The sequence below is a fragment of the Herpailurus yagouaroundi genome, unplaced genomic scaffold (genome assembly GCF_014898765.1).
Source record: "Herpailurus yagouaroundi ecotype Mexico unplaced genomic scaffold, PumYag 100, whole genome shotgun sequence".
In the NCBI taxonomy this organism is placed as follows: domain Eukaryota; kingdom Metazoa; phylum Chordata; class Mammalia; order Carnivora; family Felidae; genus Herpailurus; species Herpailurus yagouaroundi.
In genome coordinates this window covers 36,494,518-36,506,551 of record NW_024412391.1, presented here as the reverse complement: position 1 = coordinate 36,506,551, position 12,034 = coordinate 36,494,518, and the positions used below count along the sequence as shown (strand labels likewise).

General features: G+C 45.5%; 1 protein-coding gene across 3 annotated transcripts in view; it reads left to right on the top strand.

Moving 5' to 3' along the window:
* The window catches only part of EEPD1 (endonuclease/exonuclease/phosphatase family domain containing 1), a 206,860-nt gene that overhangs the window by 41,054 nt on the left and 153,772 nt on the right, over positions 1-12,034 (top strand). For all 3 annotated transcript variants that reach the window (XM_040472254.1, XM_040472252.1, XM_040472255.1), the window contains one exon: positions 6,034-6,166. The gene's annotated coding sequence lies outside the window, so the exon portion shown is untranslated. The remainder of the gene's footprint in view (positions 1-6,033; positions 6,167-12,034) is intronic.

Here is a 12,034-nt window from a genome sequence, read left to right as displayed (position 1 = left end):
AATTTTTAGGGAGGGAACATCAATAAATGTTAGTAATTATTATTAATATTAATTATGATTGAGTCATGGGAATATCAGAATGTCTTGGAGTTATTTCCCCCATGGCAATAGAAATGCCTTTAATGGAAATACATTGTAGTTCACACTCAAATCCTCAGTTTAAATCCTAACCAGGGAAAAGAAAAGCAGAACAGCATTCATCGGGGCAAACTGCCGGGCAAAAACACCAGCAGCCCCGCAGCCAAGAATGAAAGCCCAGAACTGAGGTCACTTGGGGGTTAATAGTGAGTTCTTAATAATGTGGAAGTCACCAGTGATTGTGGAAACTCAGAGAAATTACACCATTTGACATACATCCATATCTAGCTTTCTTGGTTGGACAAAGCTCCCCACAACAGAAAATGCACAATTCTATAATAGTTACTGCTGCTTTGGGATACTTTTTTTTTTTTTTCTTCCTACAATGAGGACAGTGACAATGGCCATAGGGTTTTCTTTATTCAGTGATGAGTGATGTTCCAGCCATCAATAGGGAGTGGATGGCCTGGTCACTGTGTGGGCTCCCACACTCACTTCCCTCCTGCCACTAAGTATCACCTTCATGGCTCACACCTGCCACTGGAATGACTGAGGCAGCAGGAAGAGGCTGAGCCCAGGAAGTGACTGGACAGGCCAGCAGGAGGGCAGATATCCCTGTGGATGTGAGGTCAGCGCTCGGATGAAGGAGGTGGAATTGCAGAAAGCGTGCGAAGCCGTGGGCAATCTCATGGCTCCAAGTCTGGAGTCAGTGATCCATCCACAGAACGCTGAGTCGGCCTACATCTGTTGACTTGATGGATGGACATCGCCATGCTAGATCTGCTGGAGACAGCACCGTAGGAACTTCCAGTCACGATGTGGAGAGAAAGCCCGTGTGGGGGAGACCAGTTTAGCACCGTGTCAGTGCCACCAGGCCCCTTCCCCCCTCATAAGAGCACCATGACAGACCTCCACCTGGTCTTGCCAACTCCCCACCCACTGTCCCTATCTAGGTCCATCCTCCTAGCAGACATCAGAGAGACCTACCTACACTGACACTTTTCAGACTTCAAGGTGCGTGTGACTATCCTGGGGATCAAGTTGAAGTGCAGGTTTTCTGAGATTCTGCACGTCTACTAAGTTCCCAGGGGAGACCAAGACCGCTGGTCAGTTGAAAAGCAAGGATTTAAAGCCCAGCAAAGGGTTAAAAGTGTGTGTTCCAGAGTGCCAGCAGTGTGACTTTCAGCAAGTCCCTCAGTCTCGCTCTGTTGTGTCCTTCCGTGTCAAGTGTGGCTGTGGTGAAGATTCCAGGGCTCCGTAGACGAAGCGTGCCCAGGCCACTGCCTGGCTCAGGGCGTGTGCTCCAGAGTCTGTGCGAACTGTTCTCGCCCTCCACTGTCGCAATCCTGTGGTACACTCACTGCCTGCGTGATAAGATCACCCTCACGCCCTGCCCTCCTCCACACCTTTGCTTTTCCCTAGGTCTTGAATGCCCTTTTCTCCCCCTCCACCTGGCAAAGTCCTCTTCATTCTTCGGGGCTCCGAGACCCCAGAGCCCACCTCCCAGGGGATTGTTTAGATGTCTAAGTAGCACCTCTGCCCTGAGCTCCAGGAGAGCAGGACGTTTTTGCCCTTTGGTTTCCCAACTTGTACATCACCTGACACACAGGTTTCAACAGATGAAGAGTGAATGACACGACAAATACTTCAGGTCCTTCTATAACTGCTGTGCCTGGGCCCCACTCTAGATCTATTGAGGCAGCGTTTTAGCAGGTGAATCTCTGGCATGGGGTATATGTGTGTGTGTGTGTGTGTGTGTGTATATATATATACACATATATATATGTATATATATATAAATATATACACACATATATTAGCAAGAACCTCCTCTGATTATTTACTTGTTTAGCTAATTATACAAATGAGTATGGACTAGGGGCAGCTTTTTTATTCATTTATTCAGTGGCTTATAATCCATTACTATCACTATTTATTGCGATGTTCAAATTGTCCCAGATTCAGCTTTCAGTCTGGTCCCTGTGTCCTTTTGACATGTTCCCATCACTCTTTAATTCCTTGATTTTTTAATTTAATTTTCTTTAACGTTTTATTTAGTTTTGAGACAGAGACAGAGAATGAGTGGGGGAGGAGCAGAAAGAGAGGGAAACACAGAATCCGAAGCAGGCTCCAGGCTCTGAGCTATCAGGACAGAGCCTGACGCGGGGCTTGAACCCACGAACCATGAGACCATGACCTGAGCCTAAGTTGGTCATTTAACTGACTGAATCATCCAGGTGCCTCCCTTGCTTTCTTGAGCAACAAGATGTTCCAGAGTCATCTTGTGGTGTATTTCCTGCAAAGCACATCAGGTGATCCTGATGCACACCTGGGTTTGGAAGCCATCATGCCCATCACCAGCCTCCCATCACCATCAGGGTTAGTTCTATTCCAGAGCCAGAATCTGTAGCAGGGGAAGATTCTTAAGCAGGAGCTGGTGAAGGGATCACAGTGTCCCTAAGACTCCCATGAAGCATCCCTGAGGATCTCACCATACAGGCACAGATGACTCAGGCAAACTACCTGGCAAAGCTTCCCAGGTACCACTTGCCCAGCCAGTTACAAGTAGGCAAATGCCTAGAAGCATCCAAAGAAACAATTGAAGGAAACAGGAAGTAGGTGACACTGAGAAGGACTTTCTGAGTGGAATGTGCTTTCCAACAGGTAGAGAGAAGTCATCTTAACTTTGTCTGCATGGGGCAATAATGGTCATGAGGTCTGGGTCCTGTCTCTTGAGGAACCAGCCCCAAGAAGTTCCCAGGGATGGAAGAGACTGGAAACTCCCATCAAAGAACACTGTGTGGTTTTCCTCTGAAGGCAGCAGGGTATCACAAATGCCTTGCACTAAACAGCACTTTTTTTTCTCTCCAAAGAACACAAAGCACTTTCATAGATGGCTCATTTGTTTGCAAATAATTTTCAATGCAAAAAACATGTGTACAACCTGAACAGAGATGAAAACACTGTTTTCAAAAGGCTCACTTGGCACAAGAGCAGACACCCAGATCAATGGAACAGAATAGAGAACCCAGAAATGGACCCACAAACGTATGGCCAACTAATCTTTGACAAAGCAGGAAAGAATATCCAATGGAATAAAGACAGTCTCTTCAGCAAGTGGTGCTGGGAAAACTGGACAGCAACATTCAGAAGAATGCACCTGGATCACTTTCTTACACCATACATGAAAATAAACTCAAAATGGATGAATGTATCCACGGGATACAGGTGTGCTGTTTCGAAGGGACACATGCATCCCCATGTTTATAGCAGCACTATCAACAATAGCGAAAGTATGGAAAGAGCCCAAATGTCCATCGATGGGTAAATGGATAATGAAGGTGTGGTATATATATACAATGGAGTATTACTCAGCAATCAAAAAGAATGAAATCTTGCCATTTGAGACGACCTGGATGGAACTGGAGGGTATTATGCTAAGTGAAATTAGAGAAAGACAAAAATCTTATGACTTCACTCATATGAGGACTTTAAGAGACAAAACAGATGAACATAAGGGAAGGGAAACAAAACTAATATAAAAACAGGGAGGGGGCCAAAACAGAAGAGACTCATAAATATGGAGAACAAACTGAGGGTTGCTGGAATTGGGTTCTGGGTGGGGGGATGGGCTAAATGGGTAAGAGGCATTAAGGAATCTACTCCTGAAATCACTGTTGCACTATATGCTAACTAATTTGGATGTAAATTTTAAAAAATAAAAAATAAAACTAAAAAAAAAATACTAGGCTTACCCATTTCTGAAAAAAAAAAAAAGGCGTACTACCCTGTACTACCTTAGGTTTCTATAAGCCTAAAATTATTACAAAATAAGTTATTTTTTGAGATTCACCGTTTACAACACAACATCGTGGTAGAATAATGCTTTCACCCCCCATGGTTGTTCACATCCTAATTCCCTGAACCTGGGAATATGTTTGTTACCTTCCCTGGTAAGAGGGTCTTGGCAGATTCAAATAAGGGAATCATGGAGAGATGGAGAGATTATTTTGGATTATTTGTGTGGGCCCATTGTAATTATAAAGTCATTGCAAGGGTGAGGCAGAGGTGTAGTGATGGAAGCAGAGGGGTGTGGTGGAGAGAGAGAGAGAGAGAAATAGAGATTGAAACTTGAAGATACCACCCTGCTGGGTTTGAAGATGGGGGAAGGGACCACAAACCCGTCACTAGAACCTGGAAAAGGTAAGGAAAGACATTCTCCCCTTGAGCCTCCAGAAGGAATGCAGTCCTGCTGCTACCTTGACTTTAAACACCATCTCAGACCCGTGACTTCTAAAACTGTAAGATAATACATTTGTGTTGGTTAAGCCCCTGCATTTGTGGTAATTTGTTAGAGCAGGGATAGGAGACTAATACAAACATTAATTTCAAAATTCTTTTGCAACATTCTCCACATGGTTCTTCTATGAACCGGTTTGCTTTTCAGTCATATCCTATTCACGTTTCCACGTCACATTTAACTGTTCACATAAAAATGCAGCTGTAACGAAAAGTACTCTTTCTTTCCCCACCATTGATGCCCTACTGCCCATCTTTCTGCGGCTGCTACTGCTGTTCTGTACTAATAAGGCTCATTAGCTTGAGGTTACCCCCTTAACGTGAGCCTCATGCTCTAATACCACTTGAGTTTCATTAAGCATCTATTACTATCCTTTCCTTGAATGCAAATACAAATGGGCCTTCACTTGTGCAGATGCCATAAATATTCCCCAATGCAGACTGTCAGCTGTCTGCAGGACATTCCTCTCCGGATGGGGCACAGATCCCCTCCCCCACAGCAAGCCACTCTCTGCTGTAGGCAGATGGTCCTGGAAATGAAATTACTGGCATCCCAAAGTTGACCTGGAAAATAAATTATTCATTGTTCAAAATCTACTTCTCCCTTTCACTCGTGGCCATGCAGAAGCCCCAATGACAGTAGTTTGTCTGGAGCAGCTGGCAGCATATTGGCTCCAGAGCAATCCCCAGGTGAAGCCAACAAGTAGGCATTCCCTGCTCATGTCACCTGCATTCGCATGTCAACCACAGATGACCCTGTTTCCCATTTTCCCATCACAGCTCCGGAGACTGCCCTGCCCAGGTTGGAAACGGGCTTTCAAATTAGGCAAACCTGTATACGGAAGAGCCCTGATTAAGTTACACCCCTGTAGCCAGTCACATGCTACAGAATAAACTATTGAATGATTAACTTCAGTGAGAATGCACCAAGGACAAACAAATATAGGGTGTATCCCCCATATTTCCTTCCAAGCGTGTCACACTAATGGCTGGTGAAACCATAGCCAGATTGAGCTGTGGGAAATGCTTCAGTCCCTTCCAGTTGATGGTGTCTTCTGTCATTCTCTATTGATCTTCTGTACCACACACTTCCTGTCGCCCTCCAGTCTCTTCTGGATGGTTCACCCCTTCTGCTAGGGCTTCAAATATAATAATAAGGAAAGGGGTCTCTTTCTTTCTAGCTACAACTGCTCAAATTTCATGTTTCTAGGCCCTATGTTCAGGAGCCCTGCTGTCCTGGTTGCTCCGTGCTACTGCACAGGTCTGTGCAGATGTAGATGTTGAGATGTGGGCTCTGCGGGGTGGGCTGCCCAGAACCCCGGGATGGCTTCGTGCTCTGTGATGCTCGCCTGCCCTGACCACCCCATCTGTCTGAGTTGTACTGTGTCTCTGGGAAGAATTTTCTTGTCTTTAGACTTATGCTTCTTCTAGGCTGAGAACAACCTGAAAAAAAAGGCCCTTTGGAGAGGAAATAATCGATTTTGTATTTTGACTGCCTGTATTTTGACATCAAGCCTGCCCTGGTTGCAGCAATGTGCGATACCACTGCTTAATTGTTCCGTGCCCAGACCCAAAAGGACCACACAATGAGACTTTATAAAGTTTCGATTAAATAAACCACACTGATCTGCTTTTTTTTTTTTTGCCTTTGTTTAGGAAATCTACCTTAGGTTGAAGATCAACCTGAAAGCTCTCTGTTATCAAGAGAAGGCTTTTAATACAGGCAGTACTGAGGGAGGGGAAAACAAGGTATTCCAAAAGTGAAGAAGTCTGAGGGATTTTCAAGCAGGTAAGGTCTATTTGGGAAAGTCTTCCTTCCCATTTTGATTTATTCTAAAAAAAATTATTTTTAATGTTTATTTATTTTTGAGAGTGAGACAGAGTGAGAGTGAGGAAGGGGCAGAGAGAGAGGGAGACACAGAATCAGAAACAGGCTCCAGGCTCTGAGCTGTCAGCACAGAGCCCGACGTGAGGCTCGAACCCATGAACTGTGGGATCATGACCTGAGCTGAAGTCAGACACTTAACCGACTGAGCCACCCAGGTGCCCCCCATTTTGATTTATTCTAAAGGAATTAGTATGTCTTGGGGTAGACAGAGAGGGGGAAGGATTAGAAAGAATGTGGCTCATCTGGCTTGTGGTTGCTGAGCCTCCAGCTAGATCAGGCGGCTTGGGGTCACCATCATGGGCTGTTGGCTGTAAGCTCTCTCAGAGCAACTGCTGCCCTTACATGGAAGACTAATATCAGTGGCCAACTTTCCAGGGAACACAGAATTCCTGGGCCTTGTTCCACCCAGTCAGTAAGCCCACTCGATGTCAAACACAGTCAACGGTCCTGAGGGGGAGACTCTTGGGTTCATCAAAGGTGAATAGAAGTTTCTGGATGTACAATCCCAGCCACTCTCCTTCCTCCATGAGAAGGGAGCCCTGTCTGGTCTGGCTGATTGGACCCGGCCCAGCCCTGTAGCACTACCTCTCACCCAGCTTCCCTGGGGTGGCTCTGAGATGGTGAGAGGGACAGCAGAGGCCTGGAGCCGTATGTGCTATGGGACTGGACTTCAGTGTTTGAAAACACAGGTGGGCGTGGGGCACACAGAGCAGACTGTAGGTTTCTGTCCTGGTCCTAGCTTTTGTTCTGAGTGATGGTTTTTCAGTCCTTATTACGTTAAAAAGTAAAACCAAAAGCCCAAGGAAGTTCCAATAGGAGGTCAGACGTGGACCAAAACAAGAGAATGTCATGAACCAAGGATGGTGATTCATCCATAATCCAATTCTGTGTACCTGAGGGTCAGGAAATGGAATGCAGGAATAAATTACAGTAATGCGGTGTCTCAAGTGGCTGCAACAGGGCCTTTGTTGAGCTGGAGAAGGTGGGGGACACCGGCTGGAACACTTCCTCCCCTTTGGCTCCACCATGGCCTCCAGAAGGGAATGGACAGGGGTTTGAGCAAAGCGGAGCTGGCTTAGAGGCTAGTGGGAGGCTGTCAGGTCACCTGTAGGAGTCCAGAGATTCCTCTCCCGATACCCCCCGGAAAAGGGTGAGTCAGTGTCTGCCTGAGAGAAGCTGGACTCAGGCCCTTTGGAAGTTTGCCCAAGTTTGCAGGAGCCTGTCAGTGGGCAAGTGGTGCCTGTAAGACACGTTCCATACTTCTGGCTCTCTTGTCACAAGGCTTCCGATCCTGAAGCGCTCTAGGACGAGCACTGACGTGCATCTCACAGCCTCACATCAACCAAGAGCCAGGTTCATGGTGCCCAAGTTGTATACAATTTGGGGAGCCCTTGTAGAAAATGAACACAAATTTACCAACACAAAAATTAGGTACAAAAGCAGGTATTTATATAGAAGTGAGGGCTACTACCTATAGATTTACCTTCATTAGCTTCACAGTAAATTTGGCTCTGGGTATAGCTATCATCGCTCCCATTTAAAAGGTCATGAAATTGAGGCTCAGGTTGGGGTAGTGACTTGGCCAAGGTCAAACAGTGGGTGATAAGTGAACTGGAATCATAACCCAGATCAGTTCAGCGTGGCCCAAAGTGGTAGTAACATCCTGACCTGTGATGGTGGAGGTGACGGGGATGCCACTGTTATAGAAAGACTGGTTACCTAATTTGCATCATAAAATGATTTATGCCATCAGCCGATTAGGTTGTGTCTATCCAGGGCATGTTCTGTGCCAGGAGCTGTGTGGGGCCCTGGGAAGATGGCGGTAGTGGAGACGAACATAGGCCCTGTACTCCAGGAGGAGAATAGAGTGCTGATACCTGCCGTCAGATGCTGGTGCAGGAGATTGCAGAGCAAAATAGATCACTCTACCAGCTGCTCCCAGAAGACTCTGGGAAAGAGCCACACATCTTTAGGAAAATAACTCAATGAGCTTTTGGAAGTGGAAGGTGAGAGCTGTGGGCCTGAGTTGGGAGAAGGCCCCCAAGAGGTGGTGGGAGCCACTACTCCTGTAGGTGGAGGGGTAGAGGGAAGGGGAGAGGAAGATGGGCAGAAATGTCTGAAAGACAAAAAGCCCAACAAACCAGGCTGTCTATAGGTGGTTTCGTATTACTGTGTTTTTCTGCTGTAAATCTCCATATCCCCAAGGTATCAGTACCACTGGACCACCCAGGTGGCTTTGAGGGATGGCGAGTGTGTGTGTGTGTGTGTGTGTGTTTGTGTGTGTGTGTGCACACGTGTGGTGTGTGTCAAGCTGAGTTCCACATCTGGGTTAGATTTAATAACTAAGGAAAGCATAATGGAGTGGAAGCAGGAAAAATGATGCCTAGGGCTTCACTGAAACCCATTGGTAGTAGGCAGGGTGGGGATTTGGGATCATTCCTCAGGTCTTGGAGGCAGATGGGTCCCATAGGACATCTGTGTTGTAAGAAGAAAGCACCGCTATCGAGATCCCCTGGACCCCAGTCCCCATGGCTGTGCCATACGCGTTACCTCATTTAATCTCGCCCCCAGTCATAAGAGGGGGATGTCTGTTTCCCCCACTCTGCAAGTGAAGAACTCAAGGCTCAGATAAAGAACTCAAGGCTCAGATAGATTGAACAATTTGCCAAAAGCAGTAACTACCAAGAGCAGATCCATCTGATTCCACCCTCCCTAATTCCACATCCCCATCAGCCTGGCTGTGATATTCCTCCAACTTTGGTCCATTTCTAGACCCATGTACCCCAGGTTTCATAGGGAGTACTCACAGCACAGAGGCTGTGGATAAGTCCAAAGCAATTGGTTCCCCGCGGGGCAGTCGCCTCGTTCTGCTCCCTTCTATGCTCCCTTCTTCCTTCACTCCTGCCATGGTCCCTGTTAGGTTTCTCAGGGAAGCCAGTGGAATATTACTGACCCAGTCACTGGCTCCCACCTCTTAAGTGGGAACATTACTCCTTTCCATTGACCAGAGTGTCCCTGAATGTTGCCGAACATGTGGAAGCTGCTTTTAAGTGTGACCTCACCCATTAAGTAAAAATGCTAGGAGAAAATACATAGTATCTTTTTTTCCCTGCCTCTTCATAGAAATTGAGAGAAAAACATTTTAATGGAACTGTTTAAATAAGATGAGGTCTTTAAAACTTGCCTGTAGGTAAAGTACTGGGTCATGCCAACGAATTTTGATGTGTTGGCCATCTGACTGCCATCAAGACACAGCTGCTTGTTTTTCTTCTTGCTAAAGTGTTAAATAGCTGTTAAGTCAGATCTTAGGTGATAACAAGCATCCAATTATCACTAAAAATGGAGTCTGGTCCCAGGGACCTGCTGGTCCTTGGAGATTCAAGGACAACTCTATGTGCTGGTACGGCTGGGCCCACACATCTTGGAGAAACAAATAAAAAAGGTTATTTACTGAGTGCCTTTTATGTGCATCCGTAGTCTTGTCCTAGCTGCACAGCAAAGTGGACGCTGTAGTTATCCCCATTTTGCAGAAGAGGGAATTGATGTCCATGGTCACCAGCTGCAAGTTTCCCAGCCTCAGGAGCACCGTATCAGGGCACAGCCTGCCACAGCCTACCTCTAACATGGCCAGAAGGCCCAATCCAGCAAGAATGCAGCTATTAGAGGCCGTGTGAAGGCAACCCTGGCAATTAGTATTGGGCATTGTGCCTGCTGTTTAAGGCAAGGTTCCTTTACTGTTTAAAAAACTGGATAAAAAAAAATATATATATATATATATATATATATTTGGGTTCTTGTTCTGAGCAAGATGGAGTATGTGTACTCCAACATGCCTCTCCCACTGAATGCAACAAAAAAAATCCTAGACAGAATGTGCAGAGCAGCTGTCTGAGGACAATGAAAGGAATCAGGAGCAGGTGGATTGGAGAAGGAGATCAGAATCTGAAGTATCACCAAACCTGTGTTGAGTCTCCCATTTCCTCCCCTCTGGGACCATCTGCCTTCTCAACTCATAGGCAGTCTGAAAACTAGAAATGCACACCAGATGCAAACAGAATGTGCTGTTAAAGGAACCCTTGCTTTCTGGACCAGGAGTGGGAAAAGGGTCTCCTAAGGGTCAGAGGAAGTGGGGAAAAGCCCTGGTTGGCTCCTTTCATTCTCCTACCTGGACCGCCAGCTAACCTCAAAGCAGCGGTAGCAATGGTGACAACAGTGAGGAAGGTGCCTAAAGTTCTGAGAGAGGGAAATCTTCCTTCTGACCACTATGGTCTCAAAGAGGTAGGACACAATTCCATCCATTTTTTTTTCTCTCCTTGTCTTCCACTGCTTGGCCCCATACTCAGACACACTCTGGAGATTGCACAGTACATCAGGGAACTAATGCCCCAGCTCTCTTACCAGAGGGCCACAGGGGGCGAGAGTGTCAGAATGATTTCAGAAAGGACAGCTCTTAAGAGAGAGGCCCCATCTGAACTCCTAGGCTCGTGTCTAAGCTCTGTGTGCTTTGAGAACTCAACCGTGGATTAGAGCATCACCCAGGCACCCAGATGGCCACTGGGTGACTGAAAACAGATCTGCACAGTACTGCAAAGTCTTTGGAAACTGAACTGACATTAGAACCACAGTCCACAGGAGGCAGGTCAGGACTCGAGCCTACAGCTTGGCCAGATCCAGTTGCCTGCTAAAATAAAACAAAACTAAATCCAGCATTCTCTTCAGGATTTAAATGAGGCATAGATTCTCAGAACATAATATTCGAAATGCCTAGAATATAATCTGAAGCTACTCAGCATATGAGGAACAAGAAAAATTTCGACTGATAAGGGAATGGACAGTCAAGAGACGCCAACTCTAAGAGGACACACATGTTGAAATTATTAGATAAAGATGCTGAGGCAGCTATAACTATGCTCCAGGAAACAAGGATAAATTCTCTTAAAATGAATAGAGAGATAAAAAGAAATAAAGAAATAGAAGACAGAAGAACTAAATAGACTTTTTTTTTTGAACCTAACAATGCAATAACCAAAATAAAACATGCAGTGGATGGGATCAATAGCAAAGTAGAGAAGAGTCGGTGACCTTGACAGATCAATAGGACGTATCTAATGTGAACACAAAGAGAAAAAATTAGAAAAACAATGAACAGAGGCTTGAGGATATGTGGAACAATACCAAGAAGTCTAACATTCATCTTGTCAGAGTCCCAGAAGGAGAGGGAAGGGACTATGGTGAAAAAAAAAAAATTATTTGAAGAAATAATGGGTAAAAACTTCTCAGATTTGATGAAAGATAGAAACAGATTGAAAAATCTCAGTGAACCTCTAATAAGATAAACCCAAGGGAATTCATGCCCCAAAGCAGTCTAATCAAACTGCTAAAAACTAAGACAAAGACAAAAAAATAAACCTTACAAGCGACCAGAGAAAAATGGCACTTTGTACAGAGGGAAACATTAATTTGTAGGATTGCGGATTTCTTGTATAAAACACTGGACACCAGAAGGAAATGGAGCCACAGTTTTAAAGGGCTAAAAGGCAAAAACTGTCAAGCCAGTATTCTCTGTCTGGTGAAAACATCCTTCAGGAATGAAGATGAAATAAAAACTTTCTCAGTGAAGGAAAGCAGAGAGAACTTAGCACCAATAGATACACTCAAAAAAAATTCTAAGGGAATGCTTTCTCCCTGAGATTTGGAACAAGCCAAGAATGTTCTGGAAAAAGAAAACAATATGGCAATGGGGAATGAATCAGTGGTTGCTGGGGATTA